Genomic DNA, 22,164 nt, shown 5'->3' with positions numbered 1-22,164 from the left:
TGACCAGTAACCCCTAGTTCTTATAGGATTTTTCCCTTACAGGAGGGTAAAGCTGGGGGATGAAGGTCATGACCTTTGAAGCCTCCCAAGGGTGAAATCTCCCTGTTAGCAACAGAACACGATTCAGACAAGGTCACTGCAATCTCAAACCCATTGTTTGGGGAGGGCAGGATTGCTAACTGGGAGAAGACCTCAGGTCGCCTGGCGAGATCAGAGAATCCAGAATTTTTTTGTAAACCATAAAGCATAAACGAACAGGTTTTCAGGTGCCTTCTCACACACCTGCGAGGGAACTTAATACCAGATATATCTTTAAAATTTAAGGAAACTGTTTATTCATTCCCCACGCGCACTCCCCACCGAGGTCAGGAAATGCGAAGAATTTTGCATTCAAAAACACTCTGACAGCATATATTTGTATCACGGAGGCATGTGTTTCATTTGATCTTTTAGGTTTCACCCTAAAAAAAATTATGAAAAACTGAATTGTTTATGCTTCCTCACGTAGAGATGACCGTGTCTGGTTCTTGGCGTGTGTTTTTACCTTTCTTTTTGAGGAAAGCAGGCTGAATGGAAGAGAAATATTATTAGAGTAACTTGAGCTTTGCTGCGTAGGAAAAAAGGCTCCACAAATTTGTCTAAACAGATTTAAAATTTTTTTTAATGTTTTTATTTACTTTTGAAGGAGAGAGGGAGACAGAGCATGAGTCGGGGAGGAGCAGAGAGAGAGGGAGACACAGAATCCAAAGCAGGCTCCAGGCTCTGAGCTGTCAGCACAGAGCCCGATGTGGGGCTCAAACTCACGAACTGTGAGATTATGACCTGAGCCCAAGTCCGACGCTTAATTGGCTGAGCCACCCAGGCGCTCCTGTCTAAACAGATTTTAAATGCTATTCCACAGAAGAATTCTTTGTGGCTTGCAAACCTCACACTGGTCAGCAAATACCCGTGCCCTGGTAACTCTCTGTTTGCATCACATTTGTTCATTCATTCATTCATTCATTCAACAAGCATTCATCTGGTACCTGCCTTGTGCCCGACACTGTGCTAGGGCTGTAAAGATAATCCCTGCCTTTGCAAAGTTCCTGTACCAGATTTTACAATTGCACTAGGCACTAAGATTCCCATAAACAAATGAACAAACAAACAAACACCCGGACAGACCTACGCATAAAGGACTTATTTTCATTCTCCATGGGTTTTTTTTTTTTTAATTTTTTTTTTAACGTTTATTTATTTTTGAGACACAGAGAGACAGAGCATGAACGGGGGAGGGGCAGAGAGAGAGGGAGGCACAGAATCGGAAGCAGGCTCCAGGCTCTGAGCCATCAGCCCAGAGCCCGACGCGGGGCTCGAACTCACGGACCGTGAGATCGTGACCTGAGCCGAAGTCGGATGCTCAACCGACTGAGCCACCCAGGCGCCCCTCCATGGGGTTTTTAATATCTTCTTTGCCTAAATGCTTAGGAACAATTGAAGGGGAAGGAAAGGCACTTTCTCATCTATTATTTAATTTTTCAATTCTGCGAGGTAGGTGGAATCGTCCCCGTTGTTACAGGTGAGGAAATTGAGACCCAGAAAGATGGAGCAAGCTTATTGAGGTCCCACAGCTACTAAGTGGTAGAAGGGAGATTTGAACGCAACTCCACCTCCAAAAGCCCGTGTCAGTAGGCCACTACCCACTTGTCATGTGGATAAAGCATATATTTAAAAAAATTTTTTTTAATGTTTATTTTTGAAAGAGAGAGAGAGAGAGAATGAGAGAGCGAGTGCGCGCAAGTCGGGGAGGGGCAGAGAGAGAGGGAGACACAGAATCCGAAACAGGCTCCAGGCTCGGAGCTGTCAGCACAGAGCCTGACGCAGGACTCGAACTCACCAACCGAGAGATCATGGCCTGAGCCAAAGTCGGACACTTAACGGACTGAGCCATCCAGGCGCCCCTGAAGCGTATATTTTTTTAAAGGGGGCCGGGCAGGATTGTGAGGTTCAAATCTTGCCCCTTGTGTCTGATTGTTGGTGGTGATAAAGTAGCCAGCAGTTTTCTCCAGGATCAGAGCCTCGAACCTGTTTTCGGTTTTGGAGTGCTTGGCATTAGCATCGCCTTCCCACCCACCCTATTCTGCCCCTTTGAGCCTAGAGGGAGGCACAAGAAGGTGGGGCTCCGGTCTTTAGGGGAGAAGAAACCAGTGAAGCCTCAGCTGGGGTGAGAGAGGGAAGGAGTCTTAGAATTGCAACCGAGCCTCTTCCCTTTGGCTCTGGCCACTGGCACAGGGGTAACAGCCTGGCATGTAGCAACACTTGTTCCAGGGCTTCCAGGGAAATGATCCACGTGGGGTTTTGAGTCATGTGGATAACGTTACAGCGGAAGGGTTGGGCAAGAGCCCTGTCTTGGAGTCTGGTGCTAGCTTGGTGGCATTGGAAGAGAGATGTGGAGGCCGGAAGAGACCAAATGAGCTCCAGCCCCGATGAGCCTATAGCAGGGCCTTCCTCAAGGGCCCTTGGACAGCCGAGAGCACAGTGTCACCCAGAAGCAGAGTAGGAGAGAATGTTTGCTTTTTGAGTTAGGGTGCAGTAGTCTCCCCTTATCTGTGGCTTCACTTTCCGTGGTTTCAGTCACCTGTGGTCAGCCTGGAAACGGATGGGCCTCCTTCTGACTTACAGAAAGTCACCCATCACCTAATACTGTGTCACAGTGCCACATCATCCACCTCACTTTGTCTCATCACTAGGCGTTTTATCAACTCACATCATCGTAAGAAGGGCGAGTACGGTACAAGAAGGTATTTTGAGAGAGAGAGAGGCGTCACTCACATAACTTTTATTACAGCATATTGTTAGAGTGGCTCATTTTTATTACTAGCTGTTGCTAATCTCGTCCTGTGCCTCATTTACAAATTAAACTTTATCATAGGTAGATAATGTGTAGAAAAAAACGTGGCGTGTATAGGGTTCAGGACCGGCTGTAGTGTCCGGCATCCAGTGGGGGTGGCTTAAAATCGGTGAAATGTACATTTTTTAAAAAGTAGAAAGAGCAAGGGCACCTGGGTGGCTCATTCAGTCGAGTGCCAGACTTTGGCTCAGGTCATGATCTCACAGGTCGTGGGTTTCAGCCCCGCGGGCTCTCTACTGTCAGTGCGGAGCCTGCTTCGGATCCTCTGTCTCCCTCTCTTTCTGCCCCTCCCCAGCCCACTCACCCTCTCTCTCTCTCTCTCTCTCTCTCTCTCTCTGTCAAAAAAAAGAAAGAAAGAAAAAGTGGAAAGAGCAGGTGAAACTAGTTTTAGTACTCTATTTTCTTTAACCCGATATATCCAAAATATTCTTTCAACATATAATCAATATGATAAAATCACTAATAAGTTGTTTTACATTCCTTTTTCACACCCTTTGAAAATAGGCACGTATTTCACCCTTGTAGCCCAGCCACATTTCCCAGGAATGATGAGACGTGTTCCATAGACAGGTTGGACTTGCAGATCTGGAGCAATGATGCTATTTAGGGGGTGAGAGGGGGCAGTTTTCCTTGACCCTTTTAGGGTCTCAAAATTAAACGGATGAAGACAGATTATCAGGAGAACATCATCCACGTTTGTTTAAAAAAATTTTTTTTTAATGTTTATTTTTTTTGAGAGAGAGAGAGACAGAGTGTGAGCAGGGGAGGGGCAGAGAGAGAGAGAGGGAGACACCGAATCCGAAGCAGGCTCCAGGCTCTGAGCTGTCAGCACAGAGCCCGACGTGGGGCTCGAACTCACAAGCTGTGAGATCATGACCTGAGCTGAAGCCAAGAGTCAGATGCTCAGCTGACTGAGCCAGCCAGGCGCCTCCATCCGAATGTATGATAAGTATTCCATGACATGGGAGCCTCCCCGAGGAAAGGAAGAAACAGTGCTGTGTACATTTATGCGAGGTTTGGTGAAAAGTGCACCATGGCGGAGGGAAATGCCAGGTCAGGAGTACGAAGTTAACGTGGTGAACTGGGGGAGCTGAGCACAGCCTGCTTGTCAGGGTTCTCCTTGGCATCCCTTTGTCTTCAGGGGTAAGGGTGCTCCTTTGCCTGGTATGGGAGTGGTAACTCTCACAGGAGGTTTTTAAGGCCTCTTCCAGGGAAGAAGGGCGAGGAAGAGGAGGTCAGAGTGACCTTCCTGCTTCTGTTTCCTCAAACTCCTTCAGCGCAAAACATTCCAGGTGCCAGAATTTAGAGGACTCTGTCCTGAACCACATCATGTTTCAATATTTCAATACTGGAAATCAGATTCTAGCAGATAAAGATGGGGTCTAGGAAACTGAGGCCAGCCTCGAGGAAGTGGTATTTGCGGGACTGGCTAAAGGTGTGGTAATATTCCGAGAGGCCGGGTGTCTGACACCGGGTCCTGGTCCCTCTGACTCAGGGTCATGAGGTGGGTAGTCAGCCTACTCCTGTTGCAAAATCATGGTCATTGGGGTGTGTTAAAGTCTAGGCTTATCACTCGGGATTTTCTTTTTCTTCTTTTTTTTAATTTTTTAAAAAAAAGTTCATTCATTTGGAGAGAGAGAGCGAGAGAGAGAGAGAGAGAGAGAGAGAGAGAGAGCACCAGCAGGGTAGGGTCAGTGGGGAGAGAGAGAATCCCAAGCAGCTCTGCCCTGATGCGGAGCTCGAACTCAAGGACCATGAGATCATGACCTGAGCCGAAATCGAGAGTTGGACACTTAGCCGACTGAGCCACCCAGGCACCCCCACTCTGGGTTTTCTAACGTCAGAGGCGTTTCACGGTCTGAGTGAAGCTGGGGGAGGTGAAGGCAAACTCTTGTTCTCCGCTCGCGTTTGCTCTTGTTACTTAAAGCACGTGGAGAGCCTGCCCTCATGGCTGACCACTTCTGGGCCTCCCCTCATGCACCGGAAGACAGGAATAGACCAGGGCCGGGAAGACAGACAGAGACAAGTGGTGACTGACTTGGGTGAGTCAGTGATGACTGATGGGGTGGGGCCGGTGCCAACCCTCAAATGCTCCTGGGGGCCAGCCAGGTCTTAGAGATGTGATAGAGTCGAGATGAAATTAGGGTGTGGTGGGGGTCACAGCGTGAGAGCCCCCCCCCCCCCCCCCCACACACAGAGAGCAGCTGCTTCCCTCCCTCCGACTGTTGACAGACAAAGCAGGACCCAGTGTTACCAGATCTCATTTGGGGGTGGTGGTTGTTGAAGGAGAAACAAGATATCCAGATTTTTAGGTGAAGTCTGTTTTGTTGGTTTATTTGTTTTTATTCTGGTAAAAGAGACATCATGTGTATCATTTTAACTCTTCACGAGGGTACAATTCGGTGGCCTTAAACGCTTTCACAGTGTAAGCATTACCGCGCTCTATACCCAAAACCTTTTCATCTCCCTCAACAACTCTGCACCCGTCAAGTAACTCCTCCAATCCCCCTCCCTCCAGCCCGGAGTGACCTCTCTTCTGCTCTCTGTCTCTATGCATTTGCCTCTGCTAGGGACCTCATATAAGTGGAATCAGACAATATTTATCTTTCTGTGTCTGGCTTATGAAGTCTATTTTTTTTTTTTAATGCTGATAACTAATGCGTGTGTGTTTAATTATATTCTATCTTTTGAAACTGTGGATCAGATAAAACTTACAGTTTGGTGCCTGGGTGGCTCGGTCGGTTAAGCATCTGACTTCGGCTCAGGTCACCATCTCATGGTTTGTGAGTTTGAACCCCCACGTCGGGCTCTGCGCTGACAGTTCAGAGCCTGGAGCCTGCTTCGGATTCTGTGTGTCTCTCTCTGCCCCTCTCTCGAGGGCGCGTGCGCTCTCTCTCAAAAAGAAATAAACATTAAAAAAACCAAAAAACAACAAAACCACCAAACTTCCAGTTGGAGACTTCTAGGGAAGGTAAAGTGGAAGTGGATTCTAGTTTTCCTCTCAGTCGGAAAGTCCGCACCAAACATACGGGCTGGCAGAAATGAACTTGGAGTCTAGCAGCTCTGGGGAGGAAACCAGACCAGTGCTCCAAGCCAAAAATGGTGATCGCACCTCACCCAAGGGGCTGGATAAAAATCCAGAGGCCTGGGCCCCTACGAGGACTTCCTTAACTGGACTCTCTAGGGGCGGGGCCCGGGCTCCTGTCTTTTCACCTGGCTTCCCACGTGACACTACCGATCAGTTTTTGAAATCGCCAGGAGAGAGGAACAGCAGGCCATGGGAAGGCGGCCTCTTGCTCGCAGCCACGGTCTTGTCAGGGTAGACTGATTTTGTGCTTGCTGTATGCGGTCTGGTGTGCAGGTGGGAGCAGCGGAGCTCAGCTGCCCATCCTTCAGATTGAGGGAAGAGACTGGGGCTGGGGGGTGGGGCTTGTAATTCGGATTCATTTAAGGTTTTGAACATATACTCCAACCCGGGGCGGGGGGTGGGGGATGGGGGTGGGGGTTGAGGGCAGGCTCTGGTGGAATGTGAGGTGGAACCTGGCTGATGCACCCTATTCCTTTTGTTTCCTTGACCTTCGGTTCAGGGCACTGGAGAAGGTTCAGGTTGGCCTGGTCTGACTTATATCTTGTCTTTGTTGCCTTGGTGGCATTGTCGCAGGAGCCTGGCAAGTCCGTGGAATCAAGTCTAAGTCTTCGGGTTAGCACGCTAAGACCCCTACTCCTCCCCATTTCTGTCCAGCTTGTCTCTTGTTCCCTCCCAGTCTGGTCTGTCTGCTGTGACCAGTGTGGCTCCTTAATTCTCTCCTTGGAGATACACTCACTGCTTGGAGAATAAGCCTTATGCCTGGGAGAGTGACATCAACGAGATGGTGGGTCAGGAAGCTTCAGACCCTGGCTCCCCCACAGAAATGTTAAATAAACTAGAAACCAGCTAAAATAATTTCTTTATGGGAATTCTGGAGGTTCGTCAAAGATAGCAACCAGGCAAACACGGGACCAAGATAAAGCCACATTCAAACTGGTAGGACATTTCATGGCCTCTTTGCATACATTTTCCCTCCCTCTCCCCCTTTCCCCATGCTGTGCTCCCAAGGACTAGTTAGTTCCTTTCTGTAAACTGACTTTGCAACACTGTAACCTAATTGTATTTTTGTGCACTAACAATGAACAATCCAAAAAGCAAATTAAGAAGACAATTCCACTTACAGAAGCATCAAAAACAGAACACCTAGGGATAAATTCGCCCAAGACTGCTGGAAGACTTAATATTGTTAAGATGGAAATACTACCAAAAACAAATCTCCAGAGTCCATGAGTTCCACATTAGAATCCCAATGATATTATTTGCAGAAATAGAAAAATGGCTTCTAAAATTCATGTGGAAATTTAAGGGACACTGAATAGCTAAAACAATCTTGGAAAAGGACAACAAAATTGGAGGTGTCACATTTCTTGATTTTAAAACTAATAACAAAGCTGTACTAATCATGACAGTACGGTATTGGCAGAAGACAAACATACAGACTGATGGAATAGAGAGCCCAGAAATAAACCCTCACATATGTGGTCAAATGATTTCAACAAGGATGCTAAGGCCAATGGAAACCATTTACTTAAAAAAAAAAAAAAAAAGACTTTTTTTAAATGTTTATTTATTTTTGAGAGAGAGAGAGAGACAGAGAGACAGAGAGACAGAGTGTGGGCAGGGGAGGGGCAGAGAAAGAGGGAGACAGAGAATCTGAAAATCTGAAGCAGGCTCCAGGCTCCAAGCTGTCAGCACAGAGCCCGACACGGGGCTCGAACCCTCAAACCGTTGAGATCATGACCTGAGCCGAAGTCCAAAGCTTAATCAACTGAGCTGGGCACCCAGGCGCACCCCCCCCCCCAAAATACTATTTTTTTAGAGCACTTTTAGGTTTTCAGCAAAATTAAGTAGAAGGTACGGAGATTTCCCATATACTCCCTACCCTCCACCTCCACCATGCATAGCCTCCCCCATTCTCAACATCTCCCACCAGAGCCGTATATTTGTTAGAATTGTTGAGCCTACATTGACACATCATAATCACCAGTCTTTTCAATAAACAGTGTTGAGAAAACTATAAGCCACCGTGGCACATTTGTTACAATTGATGAACTTACATTGACACATCATTATCACTAGCCTTTTCAACAAATGGTGCTGGGAAAACTGTAAGACCATTAGAAGAAAGCGTTGGGAAAAAGCTTACTGATGTTGGGTTTGGTGATGATGGCAATGGTTTCTTGGTTGTCATACTAAAAGCATGGGCAACAAAAGAAAAAAAAATAGATTCAGTGGACGACATCGAAATAGAACACTTCTTTGCACCAGAGGACACTATCAATAGAGTGAAAAAGTAACGCATGCAAAGGGAGAAAATATTTCCAAATCATGTATCTGATAAGGGGTTGACACCCAGAATATATAAAGAACTCCTACAGTTGAACAATAAGAGAAACAAATCTCACTTAAAAATGAGCAAAGGACTTGAATAAATATTTCGCCAAAAAAAAAAAAAAAAGACATACAAATAGTCAATAAGCACATAAAAAGATGCCCATCATCAGGGAAAGGCGAATCAACAGCACAACGAGATACCATCTCACACTCAGGAGGATGGCTACTAAGAAAGAAAAAAGAAGGAAGCAAGTGTAGGCCAGGGTGTGGAGAAATTGGAGCCCTCGTGCATTGCTGACGGGATGTAAAATGGTGTAGTCGTATGGAAGACACAATGGCAGTTCCTTCAAAAATTAAAAATAGAATTACCGTGTGATCCAGCAATTCTGCTTTTGGGTGTTTACCCACAAGAATGGAAAGCAGAAGTTTAAACAGTTATCTGTATGCCCCTGTTTATAGCAACATCATTCACAATAGCCAAAAAGTGAAAGCAACCTGAGTGTCCATCTACACATGTGTTACGTGATATACACATAAAATGAAATATTATTCAGCCTTGAAAGGAGAGGAAATTCTGACACATGTCACACATGGATGAACCTGAAAAATGTTAAGTGAAATAAGGTAGTCCACCGAAGGAGAGGTACTATACGATTCCGCTTATATGAGGTATTGATGTGCCTCTTTTTTCTGATGCCAGCCAGTTCTCCAATTTTCTACCACCAGCTGGGTGTCCTACAATTCCATGTAATTCTGACACCAACTACTTGGAGTTAATGCTGACCAACTCCACCAGCAAAGGCCTCAGTTCCACAAGACCGCCTCCACTTGAGATGCCATTGGCAAGTCCTGGTGGTGGCAGCCATATTTGTGACTGACCCGTTAGAAACTGAGGGTTCCCATGACCCCTACTCAAGTTCTATAATTTGCTAGAATGGCTCACAGAACTCAGGTAAACACTATACTTACTGGTAAAGTAAGTAACTTACTTTATTTGTTTATTATAAAGGACCCAACTCAGGAACAGCCAGATGGAAAAGATGTGGGGGCCTCTCTAGGCATGCCACCCTCCCAGTGCTGGTGTGATGTGTTCACTGACCAGGAAGCTTGCAGAATTTCCTCGTTCATGTGTTTTTATAGAGCTCAAATTCCAGCTCCCTTCCCCACTTCAGAGGTCGGCTGGGGGGAGGATGGGGCTGAAAGTTCCCAAACTCTAATCCCACATTTTTCTGGAGATTATCTCATCCTAAAGCCATCCAAAGGCCTTACTCTAAGGCACCTCGATAGCAGAAATTCAGGTGTGATGGAAAGGCGTTCCTTACGAGGAACAAAAGATACTCCTTTCACTCAGGAAATTCCAAGGCTTTTAGAGCTTTGTGACAGGAGCCAGGGACAAAGATTAAATCTATTTTGATTCTACCACAAGTACAGGGAGTGCTCAATTTCATAGAAAGCAGGATGGTGGTTGCCAGGGGCTAGGGGAGGAGGGAATGGAGAGTTAGTGTTTAATGGGCACAGAGTTTCAGTTTGGGAAGATGAAAAATGTTCTGGAGGTGATGGTTGTACAGCCATATGAATGTACTTAATGTCACTGAACCATACAGTTAAAAAAAAACGGTTAAAATGGGGGGGGGGTGCCTTGGTGGCTCCCTCGGTTAAAGGTCTGACGCCTGACTTTGGCTCAGGTCATGATCTCATGGTTCGTGAGTTTGAGCCCCATGTTAGGCTCTGCGCTGACAGTACAGGGCCTGCTTGGGATTCTCTTTCACCTCTCTCTGCCCCTCCCCTGCTCGTGCTCTCTTTCTCAAAATAAAAATAATAACAGTGGTTAAAATGGGGCATCTGGGTGGCGCAGTCAAGCACCCAACTCTTGATCTCGGCTCAGGTCTTGATCTCAGGGTCATGAGTTCAAGACCCGGGTTGGGTTCCATGCCAGGCATGAAGACTACTGAAAGAAAGAAAGAAAGAAAGAAAGAAAGAAAGAAAGAAAGAAAGAAAAAGAAAAAAGAAAGAAAGAGAAAGAAAAGAGAGAAGAAAGGAAGGAGGGAGGGAGGGAAGTGGTTAAAACGGTAAATTTTATGCTATGTGCATTTTACCAGAAAAAAAAAAAATCCACTGCTTGTGAGGTGTTTCCTTCTGGCTGGGTACCTGCTCACCTCCTACCATCAACTCATCAGTCTCTGTGCTTGGAGGAGTGCATTCTGGGCCTTGTGTGTGCTTGCTAAGATCACTGGGATACTGGCCTTTGTTTTCTGGAGGTTTGTGTTTCCTCCTCTTCCTTATCTCTTCTCCTGTCCTTTTCCCTTCTTTCTCCTCCTCCTCTTTTGGCTAAATGGGAAACTTGTCAGAGGACTGGAAATTTGGCTAACACACCTCTCCTGTGTCTCAGAGCAGTGCTCCAGGCCTAACAGGTGCCTACAAATGGATGGACAAATTAATACACAGGGATTAAGGTGACTACTCAGTTGAGAGCTCAGGTCATTGGAGGAAGGGACTGTCATACCTGGATTTGTCTTTCTGATGTGATTCAATCTTAGTCCTTCAATGGAAAGAGCTATGAAGTCCTTACTATGTCCCTTGAACTGTGCCAGACCCAGTGTGGTTGAGAACACCGTGTTTAGCTCTGCTGTATACCCTTGGACAAATCCCTTCAGTTTTCTACGCTTTGACTTCTTTTTTAAGCTGGAGATAATATTGGCTACTGCAGAAGGTAAAGGAAGGGATTAAATGAGGCAAATGGAGGGCTCTTAGCTAGCAGAATTTTTCAGATAAGAAGTGCTAAATGAAGAAGAGATATTATCAGTATTGACATCAGTAAAGGCCATTTTTAAGAGCTGATTCTTTTTTTTTTCTTGTGGTTTACTTATTTATTTATTTTGTGGGGTGGGATGGGCAGAGAGCGAGAGAGAGAGCGAGAGCGAGAGCGAGAGCGAGAGCGAGAGAGAGAGAGAGAGAGAGAGAGAGAGAATCCCAAGCAGGCTCCACACTGTCAGCATGGAGCCTAACATAGGGCTCAAACTCATGAATGGTGAGATCATGACCTGAGCCAAAATCCAGAGTTGGATGCTTAACTGACTGAGCCCCCCGGGTACCCCTAGGAGCTGATTCTTAATGAGTGGAGTGACGAGGAGTTGGGTGACTAGGGAGGGTGGGCCATTCCAGGAAGTTTCCAGGCAGTATTGTGATGGAGACTTGTTCCACTTGAGAGCTGCTCAAACTAAAACTGTATATAGGTGTTGGGAGGTGGTGTTATTTTCCCAGCATGTGGTGATGACACCTGTTGTCTGTGATGAACACTTCGGAGTCTCTGGGGTGACCGGGATAGGGGCCAACCCCTACCTGCACAATCAGTCCTCAGTCTCACAAACTTAAGGTTCTACTGAAAGAAGTTGGATGTTTAGGCTTCTCAGGTAGACGCAGCTGTTTTCTACTGCCTGGTTCTTGATCTTTTTCCAGCCGTGCTGTTAACAGGGTGTCCTCTCCTTGACTTCAGCTCCCCCCAACCCCCAACATCAAACAGCCCCATGTGGATTTCAGGATAAGGGTTGGAACCCCCTCAGGGAGGATAAAGAACCGTATGGTTAATGTGAAAGCTGATGTTTCCTCTTCTTTCTTTGTTCCCTGTCTCCTGACTTCTCTGCAGCTCAGTCCCTGACCTTAACCCAGTGAAGCACTCCCTTCTCTCGATTCTGCGGGACTAAAAGCCTTTTTCTTTAACTGAGTCGTTCAGAGGTGGGAGGGCTTCCTGCAGGGCTCCGGTGGTCCATCTCGATTCTTCTGCTCTCTGACCTCATTCCAGGCATCTTTCCTCTTTTTGTGCTGTGCGAAAACATTAGCTCAGCTTCTCAGCCCCACACGGTTCAAGATGAGGCCTTGCTCGGGCCTGCGGGCAGATAATAGTGCCATCTGTGTGTGCCTCAGGGGAGACGGGAGGCAGGCCTGGGCTTTGTTTGCTTACCATCTTCTTGGAATTAGACAGTGTGTCTCAGAACCTCATAATGGAGCAGTGTTTGCTTTGGCTCTTGTCTGCTCCTTCTCTACGGAGGAGGTAAACACAAGTTCCTTTCATTTCCTGGAGACCGATTTTGATTAGACGGCTCTGCTGGCTCCAGAGGGGGGGCATGAAGGTGAAGCACAGTTGGGGGTTTTTTCCTCCCCCCGCCCTTCTCCCCTCCCCTGGAAATTCCTGCTTTCTGCCTAAAATGACTGTTGGCATGGCTTGGGCTGCTTTGATGGCTCTGGAGGCAGCTGTCCGTCCATGAGGCTATTTGTTGTGTCCATCTACTCAGAAATGTGGAAACGAGCAGCTGTGAGCCATCGTGTTAAGTCAGGGCCTATTCCAATGGACTGTTTGTTTGGGGTGGTGACTGCCCCTTAAGCAATCTGTGCCTCCTCAGACCTTTGCCCTGGGCTTCCAGTTCAGTGCTGGACATGTTGGTGGAACCACTCGATGAGTTCATTCAGAGGAACATTTCTCCTCTACCAAGGAGCTTGGCAGGAATACAGATCTCTCTCTCTCTTGCCAGTCCTGCCTAGGACACCTAAGGAAGACAGCAGCTGAGCACGGTCTCTTGACTTCTTTCCTTGAGGGCAGCGGAGATCCACCATGAAGTGTGTGGGCCATGAACCTTAGCACCAGAACCACCCGGGGTGTTTGTTGAGAATGCAGATTCCTGGGCACCAGGGCAGACCCAAGGAATTAGCCTCTCTGGGTGGGGCTCAGGAATCTGTGTTCTTGATTCTCTGTCGGGGATTCTGCTGCCCACTCAAGTGTGAGAGCTCGTGGTGTGGAAGCCATGGAACCCGGACCCCAGAGCCCTGCTGGACACTGCGTTTGGGGTCTCCAGCAGGGCACCTGCCCTCTGTGGGCATCAGCGTGGTTATCTATGGCAAGAAAACCTGCCTCACAGGGTTGCTACCAGAGTTATGTGAGGGAGGGTGTATGTGAAAGCCCTTGGAATCAAACAAGCCCTCCATACATGTGACTGAGCCCACACCTATCCTCTCTCTCCCTATCACACTTGGCCTCTGCAGCACCGTCTGAGGCATCTTTAGATGACAGCCACTTTCCTCATCTCTGCTGCCATCCCTGAAGTTTTTGCCCACAGGTCCGCCTCCCTGGTGTCATACGTGGGGAACTTCAGCAGCCCCGCCTGGGTCCACTCTCTCAGCCAGTGAGCTGGTTGGGGCCAGCGTCACCCCCCTCCTGCATAGAGGTCAGCCCCCACAAGACCTAGCTCAGAGCACACGGGCCAGAAGAGGCCATGCCTGGTGCACAGCAGCAACTGAAGATATCTAGATGGGAAGATGGAAGTCTGGGGCTCTGATTTTACACTTTAGCTGTCGGGCGTTATCTTCACCTTGCTGAAGGAAGATTCCAGAGGGCTTTCCGGGCTTATCGTCTATTGACACGTCAGCCGTGGCCTCAGGAGGGTGGGGGTGGGGGTGAGTGAAGAATGCAGCTTGACTTAACCCTCTTACTAATCTTTTCCACCTTTTATGTGTGACTAGGCCCCCTGAGAAAATCCCCTCCACTCGTATCCTCAGTTCCTGAACCTTTGAAGCAGGTCCTCAGAAAGAACAGCGGGTGGTTAAAGCCTCTCTCTTCCGGGCTGGCTGAGGGGGGCGTGAGGCTGGCTGAGGGGGGGCGTGACGGGTGAAGATCAGGGCTCTCTGGCTTCTGGAGTGACTTCCTGTCCTCTAACCGTTCACCACCCTGCTTCCCAAGTGTCGCAGGAGTGTCCCTGGCCCTGTCACCAAGAGACAATCTCAGCCTCTGGTCTGCTGGGTGGCCTTCAGGCAGGCACGGTCGGTAACTCTCACTCTATTTGTGGAGTAAGACCGTCCTCCTTGCTAGTGTTTGGTTTCGCAGGCTGTTGTGGGGGGAGATGAAGTTGTATTCCCAGAGCCCAGATCATCGGCTGGTCTGTTTAGAGGGACTTAAGGAGACATTGATATTCTCTCTTCCCAGTGGACTGCCTTCTGATTCACTGTCCAGAAGGAACTTTGCTAAGAGGTACAGAGTAAGCGTGTTAGCCGTTTTATGATGTCCCAAACACGTGCCTCAGTCATAAAACAAACTCACTGCAGATGATCCCGTCAGGCCCTGGGTCATCTGGAGTCTCAGACTGCGTCTTCCTGGGACGTGTAGCTGTTTGGTGCCTTGTAGAGGCTCAGCGGGGTTCTATGGGAAGAGACCAGGGCTGGGGATGGGGGCATCAGACATCCCAATGTTTACCTCACTGCTCTGTGACTTCGGCCAGTTGCTTAAATCCAGGAAACGGAGAACACAACGTGCCCACTATAGGGCTTCACCTGCATTTTGGGTTCCCTACCATTGACCTCACTGGGTTGCCTCGCTGCTTAGATTATGTGCTGGATGTGGAGGTGCCTTGAACACTGAAACATCATGCACACATTGGCTTTTAACTGCCTCTAAGAAAAAAAGACTCTGGACTTGTCCCATGACCCTCGAGGAATAAAATGGCTTTCCTGGGCACAAATCAGGTGCTCTCTCTTTTGTCAGGTGCCATGTTGTTGGACTGTACGTGGCTTGAAGACCACAGCCTCCATTTGTACCCAGAGCTTGGCATTCTTGCCTTTAGAGCCAGCTCTTCATTTCAGAATAAGCTCTGGTCATTCTGGCTGTAAGAGCTTCTCCAGAACTTCCCCCTTTCTGGAGCATTTCTACTAACTTGAACCTCTTGAGCTGAGACATTCTGCGGCTCCAGGAGTCATGCAGAGCATCCTGATTCCTTTTGATTCCAAGAAGGGGCTTTTGTCGAGGGTTGGCCCAAAGCAGCTTTTCAGTCTGCGTGTACCTAGCATGACTCCTTTCTTCAGTGCAGGTGAATAGCAGGGGTGGTGATGTGATTTTGGAGTGATGGGGGTGGGGGTCCAGAGCTGATGGCCAAGAAAGAATTCTTGAGCTGTCTTAGGCGCAGAAAAAGGTGATTTTACTCAAGCACGGGGACAGGCTCAGTGGGCAGAAAGAGTTGCACCGAGGTTGTGAAGAGTGACTGATTATATGAGATTTTCTATCCTGTGGAGAGGAGGGTGATGTCAGGACTCTGAGAAATCGAGTCTATAGGTTTCTGGAGGTTGCCTTTTTTTCTTGTAAATCATTAAGATAGTTGCCAGCTGATGGAGACTCACTTCCGGCCTGACTCTGATCTTTATCGGTTAACCACTTGTTTTTCCCTTTCCTTTTGTTCTGGGGCAGCCAGGAATGCCTGAGGAATGTCACAGTCTCACACCTGGGGGGAGGGGGTTGTTAGCTCCTGCTTTGTCCTCTGCTTGCCTTTGGCTCCCTCATCCCTGGCACCGCACAGAGCCCATTTGGTTCACGCCATCAGGAGACAGGGCCCAGAGTGAGAAGCTTTCTTCTGAGAGCCCGGTGGTCTTGGCCTTACCACATTTCCTCCCAGGCTCCTTACAGTTAGCTCGTGGCAGTGATCAGTGGCAACAGAGACTGTTGGGGCTTGGGCAGTTCTTGCAAAGATGTCGAAGATGTCGCCTTTTCTGTCTCCAAAGTTCCTCCGTCCCCTGAGGGTAGAGGGTACCCCGTTGTCTGTCCCAGGAGTGGCTAGCCCTGTATTTTCCTGCTGCTCCACAAAAATCCATGGCCTTTCCTACAGTGTCCCCACCCTGGGCCAGATCTCTGTCCCTTGCGAGTAACCCGCACACGCTCCCGGCCATCCTGTTTTTGTCTTTTTGAATTCTGCTTGTTCTGGATTGCATCCACACGGGTCCCCAGTTGACAGCAGGTGGTGTGACCCATGAGGGCCAGTGGATGAAGGCGCGCATCCTCTTGGCATGTCTTGGGTTAGTGGCCACACGCTCCGTTTATAGGGGCTCAGCGCTCTTACCTACACAGCCGACTCTTGGGAGCTATGGGGTTTTTGAGACAGTGCAGCACAACCTTTATTGTTTTTATTGAACGCATGTTTATTGAGCATCTACTTTGCTCTAGGTGCCATTCTGAGCGCTGAGGATGAAGGAGAGATTTAAGGGAGGAGGGATGGAGTTCTAAGGGAGTAACTGATGGAGTGAGTAATAGTGGAAATGTCAGGCCAAGTGGGAGGGAGGTGACTTCAGAGCAGGATATTGGGAGATGTTTTTGTGTAAGTAGGTCCCTGAGTAACTCCCTAAATTACAGGGTCGGATCTGATGATGCTGCTCTCTTGGGGTGGTGTTCCATATGGGTGGCTAATAGTTTTCCTGCTGCAAGGCTTAGATTTCTTTCTCTTTCTAGATTTCTCCTTGGCATCACGAGGCAGGGTTAGTTCACTTAGGAAGTTGACTGCATGGACCCAGCCTGTCTGTTTCTGGAGGCACACCCTGAGGAAAGGAGCTGGATCTTTCCATGGCAACTCACAAAACAATAACTTTTCTAGGGCCTGCCTGTGAGTAATCACCTGGGTCTGAGTTTCACCCCTGAAAATCAGAAGGGGAGGGCTGTCACTAAGAAAGTCCAATCTGACTTAGGAGAAAATCCGGGAGGGTTAGAAACCTTTATTATCACAGGAACTACTTTTAGGGGTGACAGCGTGTGACATCGCATGTGCTTTGGGCTGTTCTACCACCATCTGCACACAGGACAGTAGGATGTGTCCGTCGGCTGCTGTGTGGGGACGTCTGGGACAGAGTTGGTGCGACATGACCGAGCATTTGAATAGAGCTTTGCACGTTGTCTGCTTCACATGTGAGACACTGGGAGAAAGCGAGGTCTGTGCTCTGCCACTTTGGGTGACCTGGGGGTTTGTGAGATGCCCCCTCGCTTTTTCTCTTTTGCAGCTGAGTCATGGGGAAGCTCTGTAAGCCTGTGGTCTTTGGCCATCAGTGCTGTCAACAAAGGGACCTTTGAGTGGTGAGGACAGTAGCGACCCGGGCTCTTAGTAAAAAGGGAAGCAGAGGAGGCTTCACGTCTGCCCTCACATAGAACTCAACTGACCCTTGACAGATCTCATCAGGAGGACAATTTCAAGAGGAACCCCACCCTGAAAAGGAGGAGTGTGTGTACCCAGAGGCTTGTGGGTGGATGACTGAAAGCAGGCACAGATAGGAGGCTCAGCTAAAAAACAGAAATAGAGCCTTTTGTCAGGATCTCCCTTCCCCGGCTTTTTTTAAGAAAAAAAAAATATATATCTATTTCCCCGTAGAACTCAGACCCTTCCCCTAAACGTAGCATCTTCTCTGTTTACAGCCTAGGGTGCTTCTGCTCTTCAGCTACTTTGCACCCCCCCCCCCCCCCCAAAGATGAGGAGGAAACCCAGCACCAAGGCTGTAGGTCAAGATCAAAGTATATTAGATAGCTTATAAACTTGGTGATAGGAGCTCTTTGTCTCCTCCCTTACTTTTTAATCTTTTTTTAAATGTTTATTTATTTTTGAGAGAGAGAGAGAGAGAGACAGAGACAGAGTGGGAGCGAGCAGGGAAGGGGCAGAGAGAGAGGGAGACACAGAATCCGAAGCAGGCTCCAGGATCTGAGCTGTCAGCACAGGGCCCAGCGCGGGACTCGAACTCAAAAACCATGAGAACATAATCTGAACTAACCATGTGCCCCCTCCCTTACTTTTTAGTACTACCAGTTGGTGCTCAATAAATACCAGGTATAGATTTTTTTTTTTAAATGTTTATTTTTGAGAGAGACGGTGAGCGGGGGAGGGGCAGAGAGAGGGGGGGACAGAGGATCTGAAGTGGGCTCTGAGCTGACACCAGAGAGTCGGATGCCAGGCTCGAACTCATGAACCGTGAGATCGTGACCTGAGCCGAAGTCGGATGCTCCACCGACTGAACCACCCGGGTGCCCCCTGAGTGTAGGTTTGAGGGTGGGAAGTTGATTGGCCCATGTTCCAGTGGCCTCCGTATCTAATCTTGAGAGCCCTAAATCTGAGGTCTTCTCTGTCTCGTTCCACCTCACGTCTGCGTTCTTTTGGTGGTAAACTCTCAGAACGCAGCTAATTGCTACTGTGCCCAACCTGGTTGCCATCGAGGAGACTGTAAATACTTGAGTTAGGTCTGAGCTACATAATTCTAAGAGTTATCTCTTTGTTTAGAAGATATTTCCCAAGAGTCATCGCTGCCCTTGGCCTTGTGCTGGGTGCATTGTGGGGAGGAGTCACACGAGGCCATGTTAAACGGTGACCCTGTCCTCCAGGTGCTGACAACCTAGCTGGGGAGACAACAACCACCGCTTGCGGAAAAAACAAAACAGCAACAACAAAACCCAAACAAAACTCAGCACTACATGAGAATAAGAAATCCCATGGGGTGTAACTAAGGAGTAAACCAAGTAGACTATGGCTGGAGATACCTCTTCCCCTCCAACAGCTAGACCTAGGAGGAGGTGCTTGGATTACGGAATGGAACATTTAAGACTGGAGGAATTACCGGGTGTTTGAGGGCCGTCTCTTCCGTGAATTTCACCCTGATTATTGGATTTGGAGTCAGCTAGTCATGTGTTTGACTCTTAGTCCTGCTGTTAGAAGCTGAGTGACCTTGGGCAAATCAGAGATGTTTTCTCATCTATAAAAACCAAACTAGGGGCGCCTGGGTGGCTCAGTCGGTTAAGCGGCCGACTTCGGCTCAGGTCATGATCTCGCAGTCCGTGGGTTCAAGCCCCGCGTCCGGCTCTGTGCTGACAGCTCAGAGCCTGGAGCCTGTTTCAGATTCTGTGTCTCCCTCTCTCTGACCCTCCCCCGTTCATGCTCTCTCTCTGTCTCAAAAATAAATAAATGTTAAAAAAAATTAAAAAAAAAAAAAAAACAAACTAGACACGATGATGCCAACTTTACGGGGTTTTCATAGGGATTAAATGCGCTAACGTGTGAGAAATCATTTGGCACACTGCCTAGCACATAGGAGGCGATTGTTTTGCATTAGTTCTTTTCCTTTTAGTTTGGCTAATAGTCAGCACCTCATCATTTAACCTAATGGTTAGGAGTACAGACCAGTACAGATGGCCTGAGCTTGAAGTCTAGCCTTATCACGTATCGTTATGTGACCTTGGGTAAGCTGCTTCAAATGCCATTTCCTCAATTTTAAAATAGGGATTAAAAGGGGCGCCTGGGTGGCTCAGTTGGCTGAGCATCCGACTTCGGCTCAGGTCATGGTCTCAAGGTCTGTGAGTTCGAGCCCCGCGTCGGGCTCTGTGCTGACAGCTCGGAGCGTGGAGCCTGCTTCGGATTCTGTGTCTCCCTCTCTCTCTGCCCCTCCCCCCACTCATGCGTGCGTGTGCTCTCTCTCTCTGTCAAAAATAAATAAACATTAAAAAATTTTTTTAAAAATTAGGGATTAAAAGATTGTGTGTGTGTAGTGTGTGTGTGTGTGTGTGTGTGTGCGCGCGCAGCTTAGTAGTTCTTAGAATGGTGACTTTGGCATGGTGAGCTCCACGTATCAGCTGTTATACTGTTTTTGTCTTTAAGAATCAGTTGGAAGCTTTCCTAATTTCAGTAGCTGCCGCTTCCTGCATTTCCCTAACCTCTTTTCCCCCAAAGGGCTGAAGAAGTCCAAGAGTGGCCGGGTAGTAGAAGTCCCCAGGATAGTCCTAGATTTGAGGGCAAACCCTGTGAATGGGGAGGGAGTCCTAAGTCTTTTTTTTTTTTTTTTGAGAGAAGAGAGAGGCGCAAGTGAGCAAGGGGCTGGGAGAAAGAGAGAGGGAGGGAGAGAGAGAGAGAGAGAGAGAACCACAATGGGCAGAGAGGGGAGAGAGAGAAAGAGAGAGAAGTGGTGCTCACCTGAAGCAGGGCTGGAGCTCACCCGATGCGCAGCTCGAACTCACGAACCGTGAGATCATGACCTGAGCCGAAGTCTGATGCTTAACTCAGGCACCCTGGGAGTCTTTTTTTTTTTTTAAGGTTATTTATTTATTTTGAGAGAGAGAAAGAGAGAGAGAGAGAGCAAGAGACAGCAAGTGGGGGAAGGGCAGAGAGAAAGAGCGAGAGCGAGAGGGAGCGAGAGAGAGTTCCAAGCAGGCTCCACACTGACAGTGCTGAGCTCCTCTTGAGTTGATGAGGTGTGATGACTGTCCCCTGTGACCCTGCTTCCCAACTTCTTGGAGACCTCAGCTTAGCCTTTTAAATCCATAAACCCCCTTGTGAGTTATGGCCTCCCAAATCAATGGGATTGTTTTTGTTCCTGATAAAGGTCTGCTACCTCCTTAATCCCGAGTTGGCCTTTTCAAAAGAAGCCAAGGGCTTGGATTTGGGGCTTTCCAAAACACAGTCATATGAGTGGGCTTTGCGTGCACATTGTTGCTTACCGTGGCATTTCGTAGGAGCTGCCTGGAGCTCCTAGGTGGCTGGGGGCTCACTTCCACAATTAAACTGTTTGTTCAGCTTCAGTGTTTCAGTGCCCCGGCACCCACCCCATTCTCCGTGCTTCTTTCTGGAGGCATCCACAGACTCAGTGCCCGGATGTCCCTCTGAGCCTCCTCTACCGGTCCGAAGGTGCCTCTCCTGCAGAGTGCCTTCACTCTGGCCTACTCCCTTGCATTTGGGACCCCGGAGCCTCTGTTTGCATCATTTTAACCAGACATAGGGGTAAACGTGTCTAAGTGCCGTACGAGAGTGTGCAAATGTATATGCTTCAACAGCACCATTTTTGGGGTGTTTAAATGCCCACACCGGTACCCGCTGGGGATGGGCAATGAGTGTTGAAGTCACTTCCGAGTGTTGCACATAATTCCCTACATGTACGTGGTCCTGGGAGACAAAGCATCAGTGGTGGCGTCCCTAATGGTGGCCACGCCTGTGACACTGATGTCAAGCCATGCAGCCTCAGAAGTTAGACACCAAACTTTCCCTGCGGACTTTGTCTGGATTTACAGTTCCGGCCGCATCTTTCCCTAGGTCTGGGCTCACAGCTAATCTGGAAGGGGAGTGATGTGTTCCTGACAGACCAGCTAGCTGAACCCCGTGCATTCAACACCCATTTATTGAGTAAGCCCCTGTTCAGTTTACCAGGCACCAGACTCGTGTCAGAAAAATGGCAGAACACCAAAGGATTAGAGGAGTTTAGGGCAGGGAGATCTCTCCTCGCTAGGATAATCAAGGGAAACCCAGGGAAGGAGCTGACGTTGAGATGGGCTCTGAAAGATTAAAAGAGGGAGCCCTTTCCAAGCAAGGAAGCTGCTTGCATAAAGATAGAAACTAGACCATGGAGAGACTGGAATCGTGACTCATCTGATCTGGCCGGAGTACCAGGGATACAGCGGGAAGTAGGCAGAGATGGGACTAGAGAGGTAGGTTGAAACTAGGTGAAGAAAACCCAGAACAGCAGGCTGAGGGGTTTGGACCTCCTTCCTCCCTCTGAGAGGGCTGACTCCTTGTGGTCCCCGAGCAGGGACCTCGTGGCCAGTGCAGCGCTGAAGAATGCACACCTGAGTACATGGCACATGGCAATGGAAGGGAGCTCGCAGTTGCCCATTCAAAGTGGGCTCCAAGGAGGGCCTGGGAGGGTTGGGGACAGAGTGGGTGTGGGAGGGCAAGGTCAAGGGTGACTGAGAGAACTGAGAAAGAGCAGTGAGGAGGAAGGAGCTGGGGAGGGAAGATGAGAACCGGGGAGGTGGTTTGTCTGGCTGCCCTAAACAGACCATGCCTCCTAGGCCTGGTAGCTTCTCATGTCCGCCATTGCTGTGAGAGGGTGCAGGGGAAGGGCTGGGCCTACGGCACCCCCTACCTATCTGCTGCACAGTCTGTTCGAAGGAGCTCAGAATAACCCCGAGAGCTAGGTAGTATAACTAGATAATGGTATCTAGTTATGGATGGAACAGGAACAAGGAGGTAAATCCTCTTCTCACGGTCAGACATCTAGTAACTGGTAGAGCTGGGATTCGAACTCAGGTCTTTCT

At 48.5% G+C, this 22,164-nt stretch overlaps 1 protein-coding gene across 3 annotated transcripts in view; it reads left to right on the top strand.

Annotated features, from left to right (window-relative positions):
* Positions 1 to 22,164, top strand: part of FLVCR2 (FLVCR heme transporter 2) — a 55,584-nt gene that overhangs the window by 1,962 nt on the left and 31,458 nt on the right. The gene's annotated exons all lie outside the window — the stretch shown is intronic.

This window comes from Panthera uncia (genome assembly GCF_023721935.1).
Source record: "Panthera uncia isolate 11264 chromosome B3 unlocalized genomic scaffold, Puncia_PCG_1.0 HiC_scaffold_1, whole genome shotgun sequence".
In the NCBI taxonomy this organism is placed as follows: domain Eukaryota; kingdom Metazoa; phylum Chordata; class Mammalia; order Carnivora; family Felidae; genus Panthera; species Panthera uncia.
Note: the sequence above shows the minus strand (reverse complement) of the source record. Positions and strands in the feature narration are given on the sequence as shown.